General features: G+C 40.4%; 1 protein-coding gene and 1 long non-coding RNA gene across 3 annotated transcripts in view; both read left to right on the top strand.

Moving 5' to 3' along the window:
* C5H14orf132 (chromosome 5 C14orf132 homolog) overlaps nucleotides 1–22,123 on the top strand; it is a 43,307-nt gene that overhangs the window by 1,090 nt on the left and 20,094 nt on the right. The window lies entirely within an intron of this gene.
* On the top strand, nucleotides 5,588–7,252 carry LOC121070937. The gene is made up of 3 exons (XR_005820305.1): nucleotides 5,588–5,707; nucleotides 6,575–6,766; nucleotides 6,865–7,252. It is a non-coding gene; the product is annotated as an uncharacterized LOC121070937 (long non-coding RNA).

Here is a 22,123-nt window from a genome sequence, read left to right as displayed (position 1 = left end):
CCACTATTTAGAGGTGGAGTAGGGGCCAGACAGGCTTCTCAGCACTGCTGCTACATGAGCACATCAGCTGGAGATGGTTGAGGGAAACCAAGTGTGATCCTTGCTGTGTTGATCTGTTTCATTAATGCAAGGGCTGCTTACTCCTCTAAGTCTACTTCTGAGGGGGCATCAGGCTCCACTGAAGATAGCAGTGAGCTGTCTGAGAATCTCCTCTGTTTGGGGGTATTTCCAAGAAGAGCATTTTTATTTTTATTATTTTTACTTTTTAACAAAAGTCACAGTAGGGAGCAGGAAAGGAGTACCACAAGTGGTTTGAGGTCTTCCTAGTAACTGCAAGGAAATTCAAAGGAAATCTTGTGTGTGTCAGACCATTTTCCTGTTGTACTGCTGAGCATGGCCTGTGAGCTCCCTGTGTCTGTCTTCGGTTCCCTAAGGTTCCATGTCCCTCTTCCACAGAAGTGAAGGTAAAGCACAGTAGTGGCTTTTACCAGTGATCGGAGTGGTCTGTGCCAAAGCCAGGACTAATACTGCCCTTTCTAGCTTCTGCCTTATTCTTGTTGTCACATATTTTACCCTAATTCTGTATATTCCAAGAGCCTCAAGGCTGTGTGCTTTACTCCTGTCAGAGAAGTTCCCTGTGTAAATACATCTTATGCTTACTGAGGTTACTACTGCAGTAATTTACATTGAATTATGTGCATTTCTGCCTGTTCCTGTGGGGCTGGCTTATTTTCCTGTGTCTGACAAATGACAAAGAATAATCCTTTCAGTGTTATTTTGGTGAATTTGGGGAATCTGCTTTTGCAGACAGGGCCCCTGACGGGTGCCTGGGGCTGAGCTGGTCTGGGGACATCCTCTGAGGGCAGTTTGTGTTCTGGAGTTATATGAGAGGATTTCTGAGGGAAAGGCATCTAGTTCTTAGGTTACTGCATACCATTAATGCTATGCTTACCTCTGCTGTTCCCCTGTCACAGCACAGGCCTTTTGCACCTTTCTTTCTGACCTGAGTGGCACTCTCCTTTCCTGTCATTGCAGAGTGTAATTTCTTTAAGTTATGCATTGCTTTTCTTTTCCTTGGTGTACCTTTTAATCTTTTTTTGAATTGTTTGTGGCATCTCTGGTGATGTGGTCCATTGAGGTGACCTTTACTAAGGGATGTGGGAGAACAGAGAACAACTGACTCGTGCGCCCTGCTCCTAAAGATGCTCTGCTGTCACTCTCATTAACATCCCTGTGATGTTAAGCAGGGCTTGTATTTTGCCTCATGAATGCCAGGTACATTAATACTGTATGCCAAAATAGACAGTGTCTAAACTGAGATGTTTAATGGCATGAAAATGCTGATTAACTCTCAAGTGAATTTAGTTCCTACGGGATTCTATTGGCTAGGTTCCTGTAAGTCACTTCTGTCATTATGCTTATCACAACTTTGCACTGCTCATCATGGACCCAAGTCAGCTTTGCTAGATATTGAGAGACCCCACAAATGTTCTGTACCTTAGAGCCACACTGATATATGCACAGAGACAGAAGAACTGCATAAACTAGGTTAACTCTTTTTTGGTATGTTATTGTGTGTTATAGAGGCTAAAGTGCACTGGGTGTAAAGGTAAGGCCAGGTAATACAATAGCTATCAGTGTCTTTTAGTAAAGTTTTGGTGTGTTTGTTAAATGTTCTGTGGTAAGAGCTTGTAAATCTGGATAGCAGTGTCGGTATGCCTACCTCTTCAGACACCTGAAGCCTGCTTTCTAGAAACACTAGGCATATGAAGCTGTACAAATAAACTGGGGCTTTAATCTTCAGCACCTTCTCTCCTCTTTTTTTTAAGCTGTCTGTGATACTGTTTGTGCCTTGGAGGCCCTGAAACCATTCCTTGTGCCAGCAGGAAGATTAATGAAGTGCCCTCCGAATGATATATGAGACGCCATAGAAAAGATAACGTTTTGCTGATAAAAAGTGTTGTGGAACAGCAGATTGTCAGAGTAGTAATGCTAACAGATTTGTGTGGTGTGGATACAACATGAGGGTTTGGTTGCCCAGCTTAAGCGCCCGTGTCTGAACATCTCAGCTGTAATACACTTGTTAGGCATGTCATGAAGAACGGCTTTTGACTGTAACAATTAAATCCATTGTTAAGATAAGCATCTGTGTTCATCAGTACTCGGGTGTGGAGGCTTTTGGTGTCCTCTGTTCTGCAGGTGCTTTAATTGATTTCCATAAGGTCACTTGTGGTAATAAGGATGACTCGTGTATAAGGAAAACCTATTAGTATTTTTTTTTTCAATTTAAATCCAGATTTTAATTAAAGTAATCCTGTGTGCATCAAAATCCTGTGCCAAAGACATTCAGCTACTGCTGAGCTGTGCAGCTGTATGTGTGGCTCATTTCAGTGATTTCAGAGCGCTCTTGTAGTCTAGGTAACCTCAGAAATAGCCTCTTATCTTAGGTAGAGGCTTAAACTTCCAGCATAGGAGCCTGATTTGGGGGATTTCTGGGCACTGGGTCCAAGCTAAGAGCATTCAGTGTTTTTCAAGCCTTGCTGCATATTGCTTCTTCTATCAAAATATTCAACAGCAAAGCAGGGGTCTGGGGTTTGCTGTCAGATGCTCAGTGGTGACTTGTTCCCCTCCCTCCTTCCATATTTAAGAACTGGCTAAAGCTTTTCTGCTTGGAAAAATGTAGCAGTGAAAATTGCATCTGGGTTAATAACATTGTGAGCAGGGCTGAAACATGTATTCAACATGAAAAACAGAGACACACAAAGGAAGAAAACTGGGAAGCTACGAAGGAAAAAATGATGTCATTGTCTTCAGTATGATACAAATCAATACAAGCTGAACAGCACATGCAGTCAGTGACAATTATCTGTTTTTCAGGATTCATGTTTGCAATTTAGCTTTCCATTAAATGATTTCTGTAATTTTTTGTTTCATATTGAAAATGTGAAATGGGCTTTAGCTTATAATATTTTTACAGTTGGGTATATGTACATGCAGTAAAAATATTACTGTAAAAGAAAAGATAAATTATCTGGCAATTACATACAGAACAGAGAAAAGCTAGTAAGAGCCTTGGGAGCACGGTCACTTCTGTGGAACTGTTCTTAATCTTATTCACATAGAGTTCACCTATTTATCTATTGATTCTCTATGCTTTTTGTAAACAACCAAGGATTTGAAATGCGGTAAATTGAACTCTGTGTTTAATTTCAATGATTAAAAGCGAATTTTTAGTAATCTTTAATTTCTCTTGTGGTGCTGCGGATTTTTTACCGTAGGTATTTTGAGGAAGCATGGCTCTGGCATATTTCAGGGGTGGAAGAAACAAATAAGCTTGGTACAAAAAGCAAAGCTACTTAATATAGAGAATTTAAACTTCACGGGTTTTGTGTTCTGTATCACGCTTCCAGGATTTCAGGTCTGAACAATGATCATTCAAGTTACTTTGAGTTTTTCTTTGTCTTGGTAGTGGTTCAGGTCAGTTGTTTTCTCCAAAACAGGTGACTGGTTCTTGGTGTACCTTGAAGAAACCCTGTAGCCACCTATAACCTTGTCACGCCTCCATATACAAAATATATTGTTATGAGCTGTGTAACTTCTGGAAAGCACTGGAGTACACGCAGTAAAGCAAATTTATCTAGTTTGTGTTCAACTTACTAGTCACGTTTTCCAGAAGATGCGGGCTGTCCATGTCTATGCTGCAAAATTGTTGTGTATATGGGGGGTGTTTGGTCTGGACATCCCAAAGCTGAACAAAGCTGCTGCATTTCCAGACATCCCAGATGCAGGTTAATTTCCTTTAATTCCTTTCTAATTTGATTTCAGGATGCAAGAGGATGCACAACTAGGATCTGCTGTACTCTGCTATACAAGCATAGAGGAACCAGAGCACGGGATAATCCTATATATGTTTTCCCACTTTTCTCTTACTGTATTCTCCATCTCAGGGGTCAAGAGGCATTGAAAGCCTTTATTTGCTGGGTGCTCTTCCTACAGCAAAGTATTCTGAAGGCATTAAAACTAAAAGAGTTTCAATTTGTGGTTTTGGTAGGTTATTTCCACCACCTTAAAGCAGAATCCAGGCTACTTGCTCAATGTGAGCCTGTGTGCGTGCCTGTGTGCACGTATATGTGCCACTTTAAAAAGTGTGATTGTCCTGCCCTCCCCTTCCACCCTCCCCTTCCCACCCCCCCAAAAAAAAAAAAAAAAAACTAAGGCAAAACACAAGATGAATTGGTGAATCATGATGTAAAGACTTGTGAACCTGTCCTTGTCAAAAGCTCACTTGATTATAATCTTTGGCAAATGATACATAAACTCTTTGATCTGTAGCATCGAACATTAATAATGTTTGCTAGGAGGATGTAGGCTTTCTCTTACATGACCATTTCAGTGCCCACTTATGTACAGAATAATAGGGCACTAACTGTTACTCTCCCAGATCTGTTTTCTTCCAGAGGTTAAGGTAACTTTCTGTGACCCCCTTTAATGCTCCAGAATGTCTTGACCTATAGTAAATAGAAATCAAACATCTGGAAGCTGAAAGAGCAAGTCAGAGTTTAACTGAGGGTGTCTCAGATGCTTAAAATTAAAGTTCTGATGCCTTTCTGTGGTATGGCACAGGCTCAGGGACCACCTGCATAATCGAGATGTTGTAAAATTTTATTCTATGTGCAGAAATCAGTGGTATCTTCATCCAGTATGTTGCTAGTAGTTGAGGTGAGAATCATTTTCTGGAAGAGTCTTTCTGCTAGCTGCTTGGTGCAACCACATTAGATTTTTATGGGGAGGGGTGGGGAATGAGAAATCGCTGCACCTTTCTTATCACTGCAGTGACAGTGCACACTCCATTTTCAAGTTTTCTATAGCAGAAATTTCTGTGCCAACAAAGCTTTTGAAAATTCTGCAGAGGTTTGGACTTGCTGGTTTTGTCAAGTGTGGGTACCGTACTTTGGGACAGGCTGCTGTTTCAGGATTGTGCTTGTGATTGCTGTCAAAGATGTTAAAAACAGTAATTCCAATCCAACAAAACACTTAAGCACTTTCTGCACTTGGAGCATGTGTAAGTTGTTCCAGTAATGTCAGTAGGACTGTGCACTTGCTTAAAATGAAATATCTCAAAACCTGGCACAGAAGGGGTGAGAATGCTTTGCAATTCATATGAAGAGCTCCTTGAAGAGCAAGAAGAAACCCATTATTGGTCATACTTTTAATTCAGGGAAGGCTTAGGCTACATGTTTTGGCATGGCTGTACTTCCATCGATTAACAACAGGTCCAATTTCTCATAGGAGATAGGTGTGGCAGAAAGGGTTGTAGGGAGGGGAGGAAATGGCTCATGCTTGTATTTGTACAGTCTATGTGCATGCTTGCATAGGAAAGGTTAGGAGATATCGAAAATAAACTTGTGTTCTATGTGCTGATTAACCGTGAGACTAATTATATGAAGTGCTTTGTTGTTTTTTTTTTGTTTTGTGTTGTTTTTAATCTGTTTACACAATTTTCAGTGGATATAGACTAAAGAATTCACAAAGAGTGCAGATCTCAGGTATTTCCATCTGTGCTGAATGCGAAAAGGAGGTTTGTAAGATGACTGCAAATGAACATATTCACATACATTACAAAGATGAACCAGCATCAACAACATAGTTGATGGCGGCAGCAGCAGCTGGGGTCCTATTGTACACAGAAAATAGCTACAGATGGCAGGTAAGACCAATAAAGACTGAAACAGTACTACATTCATATCACACACCTTGCTTGTTTAGGTGCTTGGTATTTATTTAGCAGTAAGTATGCAACCTTGTGATATGCTGAGCAGCAATGCTCTTGGAAAACTTGATGAGAGCTCAGTTTACTGAGTAGTCCAATGGTATTAGGTCCATAGACTAGAAAATCTGGCTTGGATATTGATATATATATATATATATATATATATATTCTAAAGCTTGTTTTTCACTGATATATGCTGAATTTCCCAGTTTGTTGATGAGCTGTGAACATGAAGTGTTGGGAAGGTTCTGTTTTAATTGTTATTGGAAGTGATACGGATGCTGGCCATTAGGTTACACCATTTAACTGTTCCTAATCTTGTTCTTATACCAGGCAAAAGTAAGGGCCAAAAACCTCCAAATGAATCAAAGGGTTGCATGGGATTTAGTAGAGCAGCCTGATGCTTTGGTGACCGCTGGTACACCATCAGATTAGATCATTGCTCAAAGAAAGCATTAGTGTCTTCAAATGGAGTGCAGTGAAGTAGAAAGCAGAAAATGTGAACAGTAACCCAAGTAAATTCAGCAGTGACCAGCTCCATTAGCTTGCTACATTTGTCTGCTGGGACCTGCTTTCCTTGAAGGTATTTTCTGTAACGAGTTGCATTATCTCCCTAACCCAGTGAGCCCTGTCAGAGCTCTCTGTGGTTTTGGCAGGCTCCTTGGCTTGATGACTGTGTAGTAACCTAAAACGGGTTGGTGTTAACCCCTTCTGCTGTTCACAGCGGTGATGGTTTTTAAAGTCGTGTTTAGAAATAGTGATGGCTCTCAGGCGTTCTTTTGAGATTTTTTTTTTTTTCCCCAGAAGTTGCATACTCAAATGTGAAGAAAGGTCATAGAAAATTTGGTTGTGAACTGAAGATATTTGCTTCACCCATCAAGGGCTTTGACTACTTCTTGTGCCTTTAGATAAGTCAAAGATTTTTCCATTTCAGTGGGGCAGCAGCAGTGTCAACTCAGTGGGAGCCATGGCAAATATGATGCTGACACTGCCTGTGTAAGTTGTTGACAAAAAGGGTCAGAATGAGGTGTGTGACCTCCTTGCCATGTATTTTGGTGGTGCTGTCCAGGCTGTGCTCTTCTGTCCCCCGCTAGTGCTGGAGTGAGCAATACCTGACCGTACACTGAGCATTTAAATGGGAGAAAACTTCATGGCCAGATGTGATGCCAGGCACAGCAAACGCTTGTTGAATGAGCTCTTTGCGGCTTTGGAAGGATTAAGGAGAGGCAACGCTGGGTGTGAGATCTCTCCCTCCAAATACAAACATGCCGTGTAAAAGCGGATGCTTTTAGCAGCAGTCCCTGCCCACCCTTTCTCTCGCTGGCTCGCACGCCCGCGCAGCACTTTCAGGTCTGTCTCACAGCACCAGGTGCTTGAAGTGACACGTACTCTTAGGCTGAATCTTTAGCCTTTCTATTCTGAGCTCTCAATTCCACACTCACAGAAGCTGCCAGAACCCAAACTTGTCAAGCAGCAGCTAATTAGAAATCATTAATGTTACAGACACTTAAATGCTCAACACCTCTTTGCAGCAGGCTTTGGGAGACAGAGTTGGGTATGAGGCCAATTCTCCTTGTTTTGCAAAGAACGTGAAAGCATGTGTTGTGGGTATTTTGTTTTTTATTTTTTGTTGTTTTGTTTTAAAATAAAAATAAGCTTTTAACCTCAGCTAGTTCTATTAGTTGCCAATCTTCTTGTAAACCTTCCAAATGTCAGGAGGGGGGGAACAGTTTAGGGATAAGCTGTGCGTGGTTAAAACAAACTTCCAACTTCCACTATGATTTTTTTTTCCTGTCAGATCAACTGGATGAGCATTTGCAAAACATGGGGAATTGTGTTGAGCCTTGAGATGTGCTGGGAGTGATTAAGAGCTACAAGCTGCACAGAGTTGCTACATGGCAGCAGAAGGGACAGCCACATCCCTTTGGCTGATGTGTGAGGTGTTGAGATACACAGAGAGGAAAAATAACAACTGAACAGATAAGGAAACAAACATGTCAAAATATAAAATTTTAAAGGATTTCTGAATGTATAGCTGAACCCAAGGACTTGAAACAGCTGTTCACACTTAAATTCTCTCAGCCACAATTAAGTGTATGCTTAAAGTATGAGTGACCCTCTGAACTGCACCTCAGTTTAAATGAAGCATATAATTAAGTGCCTTGATGATGTGCAATAACTGTCAAAGCATTCTGAGGAATCATAATAGCTTTTCTTAAAGCTCAGCTCCACTTAAAGTAAAATAGATTGCTCCTTTCCTCTCCGTCTGTCTTCCCCTGCTTAAGTTTTTCTGGACTCAGGGATTTTCTCCTACCTTTTCTCTAGTATGCACGTATAAAAATTTCCTTCCAAATTTGGTCTTCTGTCCTTTTTGGGTATCCTCTTTCTATAACTCTCGTATCCTCCATCCTTCCATCATATCCCATCTATTCAAATCCTGCATAGATCTAAGCTTAGACTTGAAAACTTTGGGCAAAAATTAAATATTTCTCTTGTGTAGGGACTGTCATCATGCCTTAACACAGATTTATGTGGTTCTGAGAGGGAGTAAATGTGCACAAGGTTGTGTGTATCCAGTTTCATCATGTGTTGCTAGACCTCTTTGAAGAGATGGCCAAGAAATACATTGTTGTCTACAGAACTGCAGAAGTAGCTTAAATTTGGGCAAACATGTTTCTGAAATACATGTAGAGAAACAAGTTCTAAAGGTCAAAATCTGTTGTCTTGACAATAATGATGGTTCTGAGTGTGATCCTGGGCAAACCTCATACTCCTGTTTGCCTGTATTCCTTATTAACAGGTACTTGCAGATCTTTAGTTGAATCAGGCTAATAAATTACTATTGAAAAGGAGTATGTTTGTAATATTATTACTTGTTGAAGGTGAAAGTGGAACAGAAGCAAACTAAATTGCTACAGAATCACTGAAAGCGTAAGCAACATAGCAGAAACCTTTTTAGTTGTCTTACTAAAGATGGATGCGTGTTGGTATGTCTGCATAGTCTTTCTGTGGCTGTAGATTACTAAAATAGTAAGTAACTGGGGAGACGCATTTGCAAACACTCTCTTCATCTGTCCTATATGTTTTCCCCCAAAGATCTGGAGGAAAACATTTTTCAAATATGCGGTTATTAACATTAAGGCGTGGCAAATGGGTGCCGTTCTGTAACGGGACCTAGGCTGTGAAATGGTTCATTCGGTGTTGGTCTCCGAACCATCTGACTGAGCAAGCTGTGCAGTTAGGCAAGGCAGCAAGATCCTGAACTGAATCACTGTTAAGGTGGCAGATGTTTTATTCTCCCGTGTATTCTCTGGCATTTCTCACGGACATGAAATGGAAGCAGAAGAAATAGAATTGTTGTACTTGCTCTCCAATGTTCTCTAAGGTAGTTTTGCAACTCTTTTTTCCTGTAATCTTATGAAGTGTGAGAAGAAACCTGACTTCTATAACTGTGCTTTTTACTTTCACAGGTAACCTTTACTCAGGCAGCTGTAATTTTCAGCATGGGTAGTTTTCATGGTGCATCTCTTGCTTATCACTTTAGTGTACATAACACTGTTAAGGGCGCTTTAAAGATGAGCAGTCATTTGGATGACTAAATGAACAGCTCTGCTTCTAAAACATTTCTCTCATGACCTCTCATCTGCATAGTACACAGTAGGCAGAAAAGGAGGGCACGTGGAAAGCAGAAAACAACAAGCTGATGTAAGCTGCTGTCTAGGCTGCAGCAACAGGAACCCACTGCTGTTCAACAGAGCCTTCAGGTATCAGTGTATGCCACAGGGAATACTGAAGAAGTGAAGGGAAATGGAAGACAGCCGGCAAGGGTAGTTTTGGCCAAACTCTGATGTCTTTCTTGAGCATGCAGCATGGTACGATTTGAATTGATGCAAAGAATGCCGGCCAGCTTCTGAGAGGCTGTTTATTATTTCTGAAAGTGTTGGCTTAAGAAATGGCATCTAGGTTATTAAAAATCTTAAATTCAACTCTAGATGAGAATAAATGGATTTAGGAGGATCTCTTCTAAAATAAAAGCTTGTCTTGTCTAGCTACATTAGCTATTAGAAAACCAATTACACATTTCTACACTTTTTTTAGATTTGTCTAAGCAAGATTATAATTTCGTCAATACAAATAGATTTAATAACTCTTTATTATTTGCTCTTGTTAAAGGAGAAAATATTCCATACCTTATATACCACTATGGAGGATTCACCTGGACTTCACCACATCCATGATATATTTTCATCTTTTTTTCCCCTCAGACTTTGTAACATTTAGGGTATGAGTACATTTCCATACTTATTCTAGAGATCTCCAGAGCTGTTAAATGTAAGTGATGTTCAGTCATGTACGCTCCTTTTGGGTGAGGTATGACTGAGAACCCTCACCTGAACACTGACCATCTGTGGCGCCTGTGCTCTGGCAGCAGTCATGGGCAGCAGTCATGCCAGGAGATGAACTGTACGGAGAAGCCAGTCTTGATGAAAAATCACGTCCCCACAGGTGACCAATTTGGTTGAGGTAGCCTGCCTGTGTTGGCTTTCTCTCCAAGTCTCAAGAAGTATATATCCAGATATCTGAAGCTTTCTTGTCCCTCCATGCTCTCATGTGTTGTCCCAGTGGTGTCCCACACTATGCCGCCCTCCACTCCCTTTTCCACTCAAAGGCAGGATCTGTGCAGCAAAGACAGGGCAGGGTGAAAATGCTGACCAAAGCTGTCCCAAGTGGGACAAAAGAAAGGCATGAAGGATTTCTGGTGTGTTGGGTTGTGTGGATAACGTGGAGAGATGACTGTGAACTGCTCATGGCCAGGCTGAGCCACCTGGGCATGCACAGCAGGAGGTTGCAACCAAAATGTGTCCATCTACTACGGGTGGCTCCAGGCTAAGGCATTATTTCAGGGTGGCTGTCCAATTGCTGTCTGCAGCAGTTACATACCGCTTACTCACTTCAACTTCAAATGTGATCTTCATTCACATGATCTTCAGAGTTTTTTGTGAGCTTCAAAGCTTTTTATAGGGGACAGGGAGAGGGAGGCATCGTTCCCCAGTGATGCCACAGAGGAAGTAAGAATCTTAATGAGAACTGATGCCCATTTTGGAGCTTTCTCAAGGGGAAAGCTTAAACTGGTGGCAGGAGTAAAGCGGTAATTTAATTCCTTCTTTTGCCACAGGTATACAGTCAGGTGTCCCAGAAGGTAACACTCTGATCATCCCTGGATTTCTTCTAGATATAGATGAAGCTTACAGCCTCGCCTTTCAATACTGGACTTATGACTATCAAATTCTGTGATTTTATTATTAATTTAGTTATTTATTTTTAAGTATGGTGTCATTTCCTTCAAAATGAATTTAACAAGTGAATTTAGGCTTGGAAAAGCGGGCTTGTCAGACTGCACTGTTTCAGCGAAGGCCTGGCCAGCTGGCAGAATGGGGCACACTCTTCTCCAAAAATAAGCTGCATCTCCGAGTGCCGATTTTGACAGATATGTTTAAGAGCACTACAGCTCATGTATGGCTCTTTGCCTGAGGATCATACTATGCTCCTGTCAGTCCTGGTAGTCATCCCATTCCCTGCCTGTCACACAGGAATAGCAGAGCAGTGACAGAGGAGATGCTGCAGCCATCGCACCTATTTACAGCTCCTCGCTCACTGATGTGAGAATAAACAAACTCGGTATTCATGCAGTTGCATGATTAGCAATTTATTTTGAAAGTCGGTCATTTGAAAAATACCAAGGGACAAATAAAATAGCTCTGTCAGCAATTTCTGTGCAGTTTGCAACATAGTGCTTGACTTCAGGGTCTCCCTTTCTGTTAATTTAAGATAGTTCAGGTAAAGGTCACATCCTTACCCGGTGGAAGTACATATTTCTCCTCTGAGTGGATTTGTATGAAGATTGGATCTGGCTCTCTGAATGCAGATACACAGTAATTCTTGCCTACTGCTGCCTTTTTATTCCCTGGTTTTATTACCAGCTCTGGAGAGAAGACTAACTACCTTGCATGTAGGCAATTGGTATTTACTGTAAAAAGGCTTAGTGAAATTGTAGTTGGGTGGATGTTTAAAGAAATAACAATTAGAGATTGCTTTTGTGTTTTGTTTGAAAACACAAAAACAATTTGAAAACATAAATGTTTTCTCTTTGATAGCCAAGAAAGAAATGCTCAAGCTCATATCTTTCAACATTGAATCCCCAGATATGTGGGCATGAAACTGACTGCAATAGCTTATTTAGTTTCTAAATATTTATTAAAGTCAAACAGTGGCTGACCATAAACCATTTCTAATCAAAGCTGTACATCAGAAAAGATGACAGGATTAAAACTTGTGCTCTGGTTTTGGGGCTGAAGTGAGATAACCCCGGATAAACAGAATGCTGACCAGCTCCTAATAACCCACACAGAGACAATATTTGGGGATGTGGATGTTGCTGTATGTCTTTCTTTCTGTTTCTGCTTTCCTCCTCCTCCTAGCTGCGGAAGGGACCACACACAAGAAACATTTCATGGCATGAACACACAGTCTGATCGTTGGTCTTTGTCCCTTAGTAGCTCCGGCTCTCAGAGATGTATTCCAGTACAGTGGCTGCTGTGAAGGGCTTTTGTGAGCAGGCTGACCTGCAGTCAGTGTTCATTACTGGGATTTACTGGTCCCTTAGGATCTCAGCTATAAGTGTTCTGAAGTATGTGGGAAACTGTGTGATTATAATCTCAGCCCCCAGTGGGTGTTAATACATGGACAGTGTTTTGGGGGGACGTGACTTTAGATCTGCAGTGAAATTTTCTATGATTCTTTGTTTCCCCTTGTTTTGCCAGGCTTCATCCCTGCTGCTGCTGTCACCAGTCCTGATGCAGCCTTGCACCCAACACCTGGGTGACAGCAGCACGTGGCAGTGCTTGAATGTCTTGGTCACCATTTGATCCTCCTTTGCCCAACCTTTGCTGTGGCTCTGTGTGATGCTGCTGCTCCTTTCCTGCCTGCCTCATCAGCTAGTGTCAAAGAAGTGTGGTGGTTGCCTTTCAGAATCACTAAGGGATGGATGTATTTATTTGATAACTTTAAAGCGTCATCCTATGTAGGATCCTGCACATGGATTCAGTACTTCCTAATGCAGTTCCACTGGTTCATAGTAGCAGAGCTCTGCATTCCCCTAGAGTCACCAGATTGTAGCTTCCAAAATGTAGCAGCCTCTATGATTGGCCTTTTTTTTTTTCTCGCACACTTTTTCCTCCTATGTTTTTCTAAATAATCATAAAGCAGACATGTTTTCACAAATCTAGGGTTGCTGGAACCAGCACTTCAGGCAGCACAGCTTCCATTCATCTTTCAAATATGCTACCATTCCTGCTGCAAGAGCATTCTTGATCTGGGTTACGTTTCTTTTTCTGGGTCCAAATTCAACTGTGGGCTATGCTGCCCAAACCCAGCACTGGATTTTTGTGGCAGGAACTGTCAGCAAAATCCTGACTCCTCCTGAGTTGGATTTTTTTTATTTTTTTTTTAAATCTATTTCACAGAAGTCACTAAATAGCCTCCAAATCTGTTCTTTGGAAAATGTGATAAAGTTGCAAAGAGACAGGTTGATTGGAACGATTGCTGTTACAGGCTGGAGGCAAAACAGAGGTAAGGCCATATGTGCATTCACATCACGTAAACCAGATGCTTACCAGTGTGGGTCTGTGCACGCACTCCTTCCTGCCTGGGAAAGCCCAGAAGCAACAAGATGTCTCCTGACCTTATTGCTGTTTAAGGACAGGATTAGCCCTGGCCTTATTGTCAACGTGCAGGAGCAGACGGCTCCATGTTCGCATGTCACAGGCAGAGCAGCAGCCCTTGAGTGCTAAGGAGCATGTGGGGAAGGAGGAGTGGGTGGAGGGTGCAACTGCTCTCCATCTGCTGCTGCCCACCAGCATGGCTGCTCTCGTCTTTCAGAGCAAAAGGAGTGCCTTTATTCGTAAAACAGAAGGGGAGCCCAGGAGAAGGAGTGTTTCCCATACACCTGCTCCCTCATGTTGCTCCAGGGACTTCTCAGGTCCACATCTCTGCGCATGCAAATTGAGCACTCTGTTCTTAGGTCAGACATAAAGCATCAGTGGGAATAACACAAGCTTTGTCTGGGTTAAGCACATACGGCCAAGGGAAAGCTATGCATATATTAAAATTGTCATGTGTCTGAGACCCATAGAAGAATTGGAAAAATATGCAGGAATCATGAGCAGGTGCAAGCCTGTTTGCTCTCTTCCAGCAGGTGCGCATTGTTGACAGTTGCTCTTGGGTTTTGAGTTCGGCCCTTCTTGCTTCCCACAAACTGTTCAGCAACTGCAGAGTCCTCAAGCGAAAGACAAACGGGCCTTATACACATCTGTGGAGGGAAAAATGCAAGCTGAGGAAAACAGCAAGTGACTGATCAACACACTCTTCATTGTCTGGATGCAGAGCAAACTGGGAGTGTTATAAAGATTTGGAAAACTGATATAATTAACCAATGAAACAAACAGTTATTTTAGTCTTAATTTCTGGCCTCGTCTGTGTCAATTAGTTTCCTCTTTTCAAAGGAGGAGCATTTATAGCATAAGTAAACTTTTCTGCTGACCGTCTTGTCCATCGCTTTGTATTTTCTTTCAAAATGTCATCTCCTAATCCCAGCTGGTTTATAATGACCTCTTCCATTATCCACAGAAGTGCTGTATCCCACATATCCCGTTAATCTTGCATGTACTTGCTCACACAGAGAAAAATCACTTCATTGTTTTTTCCTGAGCACCTTCTGAAAATGAAAACTGTCCTTTTTTAAAGTCAGCAAAATACCAGGCAAAGGCTGAACTGCTGATACCCAGAGCTTTCTAGTTGAAGCTCCTGGCCATCTTTGTCCATCTCCCACTCATTTTGACGAAGAATTTTCAATTAATTTTCATAGTTCCTATGAGATACTTATTAGTCTCTAGAGTCAGAGTAATAAAATAAAATGCTTTAAAAACATGGATATTGGAATATTCAGTCAATTGGATGCATTTTGGGAAGGAATTTCATCTTTTCACAGATGTGGAGAAAGCTAGTGTAATTATTCTCATACTTGCAGCCATACATGTCTAAAAGCTGTCAGTCTGCCAGTGATCTTCCCCAAATGTGCTGCAAAATCACTGGGTCTTTATCATCCTGGTACTGCGTGTCAGGTAGCTGGACAATTTTCCTCTAAGCAATGAGGTAGGTGACACAAGAGCCTAATACTGTTCTGGGTGTATCTTGTTTTGGACAGCCCTCTTCAATGCCCTTCAAATTAGGGGTAAGGCCAAACAAATAAAGAACAGTCAATGAAAAATGAAGATTGATTACATAACTATATGAGGTAACCAGAGAACAACTCTGAAAGTGCCTAAGAGTGCTAGAGCTAGTAAATCCTGCTGGTCCTTCAGTTTTAGTGCTCTCACCTCAGCAACAATCAGAAGGAGCTCTTAAGCCAGCAAAGCTGGTAGAAAGAGTAATTTCTTTGTGGATATCCTTCTTTGTGCAAACTTTCTTTCGCTCAAACAGTTCAAGTTCAAATGTTTCTTCATTCAGTTGTCTGGGTCTTCTCACAAGTACCCAAGTCAGCACTGTGAGTGGCAAATAAACAGAGTGAATCCACTCTAACTATCTGCACAATCACCCTTCTTTCCTTCCTTTTCTTTTAGCATGGCCCTTTCGCTTTTTCACCTCAGTTAAAAAAATAAATAAATAAACTCATGCTGCTGCCTATGCATCTGTTTTCATATCTGGATTTCAAAAACATGAGTTTAGATGCAGTTTTTATGCATCAGTTCATCACTCTACTCACGTAGGCCATTTCAGGTTGTTAGTCTTTGTTTATACTTTTCACCCTGTCACTTAAATTGCAGTTGTCTTTATACATGTTCATCAAGGTGGGACAAATATTGTACTCTTTCCAGGACTTCTCAAGTCACAGTTGTAGCTTTTCTGCCTCTTCTCACTCTGCTCCATCTTTTAAAACAAGTTGTCCAAGTGAACAGCAAGCTCACATTAACCAGTTGCAGTTTGTAGTCGGCTAAGTGAAAGCTGGGTTTATCTAGCTTATGTTTTCAACAAAGGTGTCAAACCTGAGGACAGGAACTGAATGTTTGTGCTGACTCCTCCATATGTGAGATATAAATGAGGGTATCTTAGAAGAGATGGCTGTGGCTTTGAACTAATGTCAACATCTCTGTCTTAGATGTCAGATATTTTGGGAATGTTTTAGGTCCAGTCTTGCTCTGGTCCTGATTCGTTTATTTTTTTTTACTATCTCTGTGACAAAAAAAAAGATGGAGGTTTAATTCTTCTGAAATCATTATGCAAATTAACAGCCCATTTTTTATTCAAATTATGTTTACCCTTGCTGGTAGCTTCTTTTCCTTCATGCACTTTTCACTTGATAGACCAAGACGGCCAACAGATGTAAAGGGTATCAGTTGGAAGACACTTTCTAAAACATGGCTTTCGTGTTTATTCATTCAGAGCTCCTACTTTGACCTCACAAGTATTCTTTCCTTATATTATTACAGTGCTCTATGTTAAAATGTTTTATTTTTCACTGAGATCTGTTGTTAATAGCAACTGAAGCATTCATCTTAGTAACACGTCTCTTAATCAACAAAAGATCATGCTAACCTTCTGAGTACAACAATATCTCCATAATTCATTCCACCAATGTCAAACTTTTCATGCACAAAATATCTCATTTGCATTTCTAAAAAAAAGTGTGTCATCATCTAAATTACATTAATTAGTAGAGTCCTAAAAGGAAAATAATATGCATGAGATAATATTTTAAGTCTGTCAACATGTACTGGAGTCATCTTGCTCAGTCTATAGATGCTCACGTGCTGTTGGCAGATGCTGCAACCTTATCTTGCTTTTTCTACTGTCAAAACAGGAGAGCAACAGGGATCAGCTGTGGACTTTTCAGCCTGGGGATGCCAGGCAGGCTTTGACCAAAATCATGCATGGGTTAAGCAGCTGAGACAGAGGAAAGGCAGGAGAACAGGTATCAGGTAGAAAAATTAGTGATAAGAGTAGAGCTTGATGAAGTAAGCGAGGGAAAATAGAACTGTAATGGAAGCAGGGAAGGAGAGATGAGTGAGAAACAAAAAAGGATTCAAGATATGATTAAAATGCAAATAATCTTTGCTCTGGTTCCTCGGTTTGATTTCTTCACCACACCCAATCTAAATAACTTGGGCAATATTATCTATGTCCATGGGTCATGCTTAATTGTAAGGCTGTTTATTCTGACAAAAGTCTTTTGGGGAATGGAAGTTTTCTTTTTTCTCTAGCTTAATGCCAAGAAATGATGATGCTACAAAGAACTGACATGAGGTAATTACCTTTTGTAATCAGGACCTTTCCCCTGCAGTAGCCCAGACATGATGTTTTCTGAAGAGAGTGGGCATGCCCTTGTATTTAGCCCCTTGGTGAAAAGTGTTCAACATCAGCCTTTTGCTGATATAAAGTAAAAAGAAAAAGAAAAAAAAAAAAAAAAGAAAAAAGAAAAATCTGACGGAAGTAGTGGAACAGCTTGCTGGATTTTGAGTTTGCTCAGTGTTGTGAACCCACCAGTTAATTAGGACTGCTGAGACATAAGCTATAGACAAAAATGATTTAAAATGAACATTAGAATATCATCAGTCCATTACAGATCAAGGCAGTTTTGGAGTTAGAGTTGAGCTGAACACTGGTAATCCATGATTCGGAGGATTTTCTGAAATTCATCAGCTGGTCTTGTGTTAGACATGGAGCAAATGCAGGGAACCCTGAAGCACGAAAATTAAAGTAAACAAGAAGAGGCAAGAAGAAACCTAACATATGAATCAAAGCCAAAGATTAAGGTCTGCAAAGAAAATTAGTTGTGCTTTTACTTTTTCTCCTGCTTCATTGTGTAAATAATCAGATTTGTAACACATCTTTTCCTGTGCTGAAACAAATTCTGACTGGATGGTTTTGCTGCTGTTCTCTATGTAGAGCAAATTCTTGCTCACAAAATATCTTGTTTGGAGTATTTATAGGTCATGATCAACTGGCAGCCAAAGCTTGGTGCCAAGTAATAGGTAAGGATTTTCTTGGCACAAGATGTACTGTACTTTTCATTGAAAGATGCCAATTCAGTCTGAAGGCAGACATGACCCAATGATATTTTCTAAGCAATGAGTCATACACTTTCATGCTTTCTAGAAACTTTTTATTTTGCTTCATGAGGTCAGAAAGACTGGAATGAATTTTTAATGATCATTCTATTTATTTTTTTTCCTTACGGTACAACTATAGATAGCTTGAAACAGAAGGGATGAATAATAATCGGATTTACGGCAAATGTGGTTATCTATGGACAGCAGTACTGTTGGTGTTTTCCAATCTGGGCATTTTTCCTTTGTGGAAACACAAGTGGTGCTTGCACAGCAGGAAATGGGTCCTAATGGAAGGAGAGAAGCTAACCCTTCTCCTATGACTTTGGCAGGCTAGTGAACAACCCCATCTCCTTTATGTGCTAGCCCCATCTATCTTTGGGGCTAGCACATAAAATCCAGGCTCTGATTTGACCTTGGGGATGGTGGCACTGGTTTTGTAACAGTGTTGAGAGTAATTTGTTGCCTGGTGGGAAGAAAAATGCCACCATGATCAGAGCTGCAACGTAAAACCTGACATCCATACTTTTGTTATTTGATGAGCATGTTTAACATCAGTGGTCACCTTTATGTGCATGTGGGTGTTGAGGCATTACTCCCTCTTTTCATGCTGAGGCTTTGTCAGTCCCCAGAAGTGAAGGAGAGAGAGATTTTTTTTAATGTTTCCTTTTCTTTCCCTATTTGAGGGTTAAGAACAAAAAGCCACTCTTGGTATAATTGGTTGAAACAAGGTTCATGAAAGTAGTGCTGCATAATTCAGTCTCCTATTGTTTCCAGACTCCAGCTCCATTTTGATGTGTTCTCATCTGAGCTGTTAAGATCCCAATTTGGATCTTACAAACATGGCCTTGGACTAGGGAATGAGTATTCATTTCCCATCTCATTCTTTCTAGATCTTGCAGAAAAAAGTTGAAGTTGCCAAGGTCCATTATAAAACCTTATGGGGTTTGTAGCTGAAGTAATTAGACTTCACTTTCTTTGGAGGGGTTTTACTCTGGGCCAATGCAAAGTACACACACAACAGATTGTCTTCCCCTGCATTTATTTGTAATGTACCTCTTCCTCATGCCCCCTTGCATATCTTTGCCTCTGCTCATACCACTACCTCCTGTTATCTTTACATGTGATGATCTGGTAAAACTAGGCAAGGAAGCGTAGGAGGAGGACCACAGTATGACAGCCCAAGCCACAGTCAGGAAGGCCATTGCTTCTACATACAGAAGCTATAACAGGCACCAGCATAATCTGATGATTATTCCTCTCCCTGTTAGAATTACTGAAACTGCATGGCACAGTCTGGTTCTCTTATCTTCACTGCAGTATCTAAATATCCCTGTTGGACTAAGCAGGGTGTTGGACTTTGTGAATATTCTTTAGCTGTGTCTTGTCAGTTTTGCCCGCAAGTGTATAAACCCTGCAGCCCTCTGAAATTGGTGACATGATTGTGTATGACAGTCATTAGTGGGTGAAACAGAAATCTGTCTGCGAGCATCTGCTTTGAGAGAGCCAAATATAATTAAAGTTTAACCATGCTGCATTTGCTCTTTTATTTACTTTACTGGGACCCAGTCCTTCTTAGAGATTGCAGCCACATTTCAGGCAATCCTTCTGAGGAGATTTGACTTGCAGCTTTTCTGTTTTTCATGTAAGTGTGTTTTGTATCACAGGATTCTTTAGAAATTCACTTCAGGGTACCAAAACTCTACCTTCTTGAATATCTTCTAAATTTTTCCAAGGGGAATCCTTTTTGGTTTCAGGTAGTTCTGAAGGGGAAAAATCTATGTTGCTGTCCCTCGCTCTTGTGTTTCCTAACATAATTGAGGTGAAAAAATTAGAAGGATTTTTTTTTTTTTTTGCTTTGGGGAATTCCCCCAAACTGATGTTATTGGAAAGGAAAAAAACAAAAAGGAAAAAAAAAAGTTAGTATAAACGTAATGCAAAGAGGAACCCACTGGCTTGATTTTTGCACGCATATGGCAGGCATGGATGTGCCTTGCATGGATAAAGACTATCCAGCAACAGATGGTTGCTTACACTGTGTTAGATCTTTGTATAAAGAACCAGTGGTAATTGCAATTACTGGTTATAGTAGTTATAGTAGCAAATGAATTATACAGTAATCAAAGTGTCCAGACAAGACTGGAACCTCAGTGTGGTAGGCTTTGTGTAAACTAAGCAAAAATGCAATGGAGCTCAATGACTTTTCAAAACAAACAAAACCCCAACAAATGCTTCGCAAAATCTTTTGTGAAGAAGTGAGAACCAAAAAGAGATAAAAGAAGTACAGTGAAATGTAAGTTTCCTAAGGTACTGACTCAAGCAACAGCAAGGACACAAATAAGATTTTCTTGATGAGCACAAGCCTGCTTGCCCATGGCAACCAGTATGTCTCAGACTATTCTTTTCCTATTGGGTGGTTGTTTGTGGCCACTAGTAGTTCTGCTTTAAAGCTGGTAGAGACTTTCTACTGGTTTCTACAAGCCCTCTAGGTTGTATTTTATTGGAATTGGCCTGAAACCATATCATATTCATCTTTTAAATTCTGTTTGTTTTGCTGACTTAACTTGAATTCATAATAGTAATCTAGAAATAAAACAATTTAGAAAGACTTGCAAGTTTCCCAAACAAGCCAATCACTCAATTTTTTTGGTTGGTTGGTTGGTTTTGTTGTTGTTTGTGTGTTTTTTACTTACTTACCTCTCTAGGCCACTGGTCCCTGAACTGAGCTGAATCTTTTTTCTAAGTAGCTGGTGGCAAATTTTTAAGCTGGGCAGTCCTCTTCACTGTTTTATCAGTGATATTTCCATGATGTTGTTTTAGAAAGAGGATGGATTAAATGTGATTTTATTCTGCAATTAATTCTATGTACTTGCCAATAAATAAGTAATGTCTTTCCTTAACTTAGAGGATCTTCAAGTAATGGTAAACCACAGATGAAAGAAATTATATTCTCCTTTAAGGATGTACTGCAGAGATCAATTTTGTACAGTCTCTACAGTCGGGAAGCGTATTATGTGATATTACTTCATGGTTTCCAATTTATCTTCAAGGGAGAACTGGATCAGGAAATGAATGTGCCAAGGAAAGCACTCTGAGCATCATCCATGCTTTTAAGGAGTATGAAAAGGTCTCACAGAAAAATTGCTTAAAATGTTCTCTTGTGTACAGGGCTACCAACAAATATGTGGAAAACATTATTTTATTTAGGAATGTTTTAAACTTTCTAATTGACCTCATTTTAATTTGGGCGAATACACTAATCTATTTATTATGGTCATATATTTTTTATCTGGGTCATATATTTGTTAACTGTTTTTATCCCTTTGAATATGCTTTCAGTGTACAATCATTCGTATTACAGAAGGACTCATGATTTTCAAGGCACTTTCAAAATGAGCAAATGCAGAATTGGTTAAAAGAAATGACAATTTCATTTGAAAAATCCTTCCCTTTTCCTCTGCCATTCCTTGTATTATTAATTTCTTGTTTCAGTTACCTCTGAGATGGGTCTTTGTAGACAATTTTAGATGTATGTGTGACTACTACTTTTTGTTTCAGCTTTAAAGTCTTAAATGTAGTAATAGAAGTAGGAAATAAGTTTCTATCAGCATCTGACAATATAAGTTTCTCATATAAGCTTGCAAATGGTCAGGAATTTGAATGGGTTTCCCAGAGAGGTAGTGGAGTCACTTACCCTGGGGGTGTTTAAGGAAAGGTTGGATGTGGTAGTTATAGACATGGTTTACTGGGTAATATTGGTGGTTGCGGGATGGTTGGACCAGATGATCTTGGAGGTCTTTTCCAACCTTAATAATTCTATGAATGGTCTGTGTGTGCACTCCCTCAAGATTAATGTACTTAGATTCCCCTTTTTTTCAAATGAAGAGCAATGACTGTCTTCCAAAGGGAGATCCTGATACCTAGTTTAAATTTCTAAATTTGCCTTCTTTTGGATGCGTGGTAAATTTAACAGTGTTTTTAAGGAGACTGCTTCTGTGGGCATGAACCAGATGGAGTGAACCTCTGTCTCTTTTCTGCTTGTTTCTTGGGTCATCTGTTGGAAACCTTTTCCTTGTGACTTTTCTTCCTGAGTTCTCAGTATGTCATCGTGTTATGGATTTGTCCATGCAAGCCACTTGGTGGTATGGGATGCATAATTGTCCTGGAGATATTTTTGAAGTAGAGCCCTTCA

This window comes from Cygnus olor, chromosome 5 (genome assembly GCF_009769625.2).
Source record: "Cygnus olor isolate bCygOlo1 chromosome 5, bCygOlo1.pri.v2, whole genome shotgun sequence".
In the NCBI taxonomy this organism is placed as follows: Eukaryota; Metazoa; Chordata; class Aves; order Anseriformes; family Anatidae; genus Cygnus; species Cygnus olor.
Note: the sequence above shows the minus strand (reverse complement) of the source record. Positions and strands in the feature narration are given on the sequence as shown.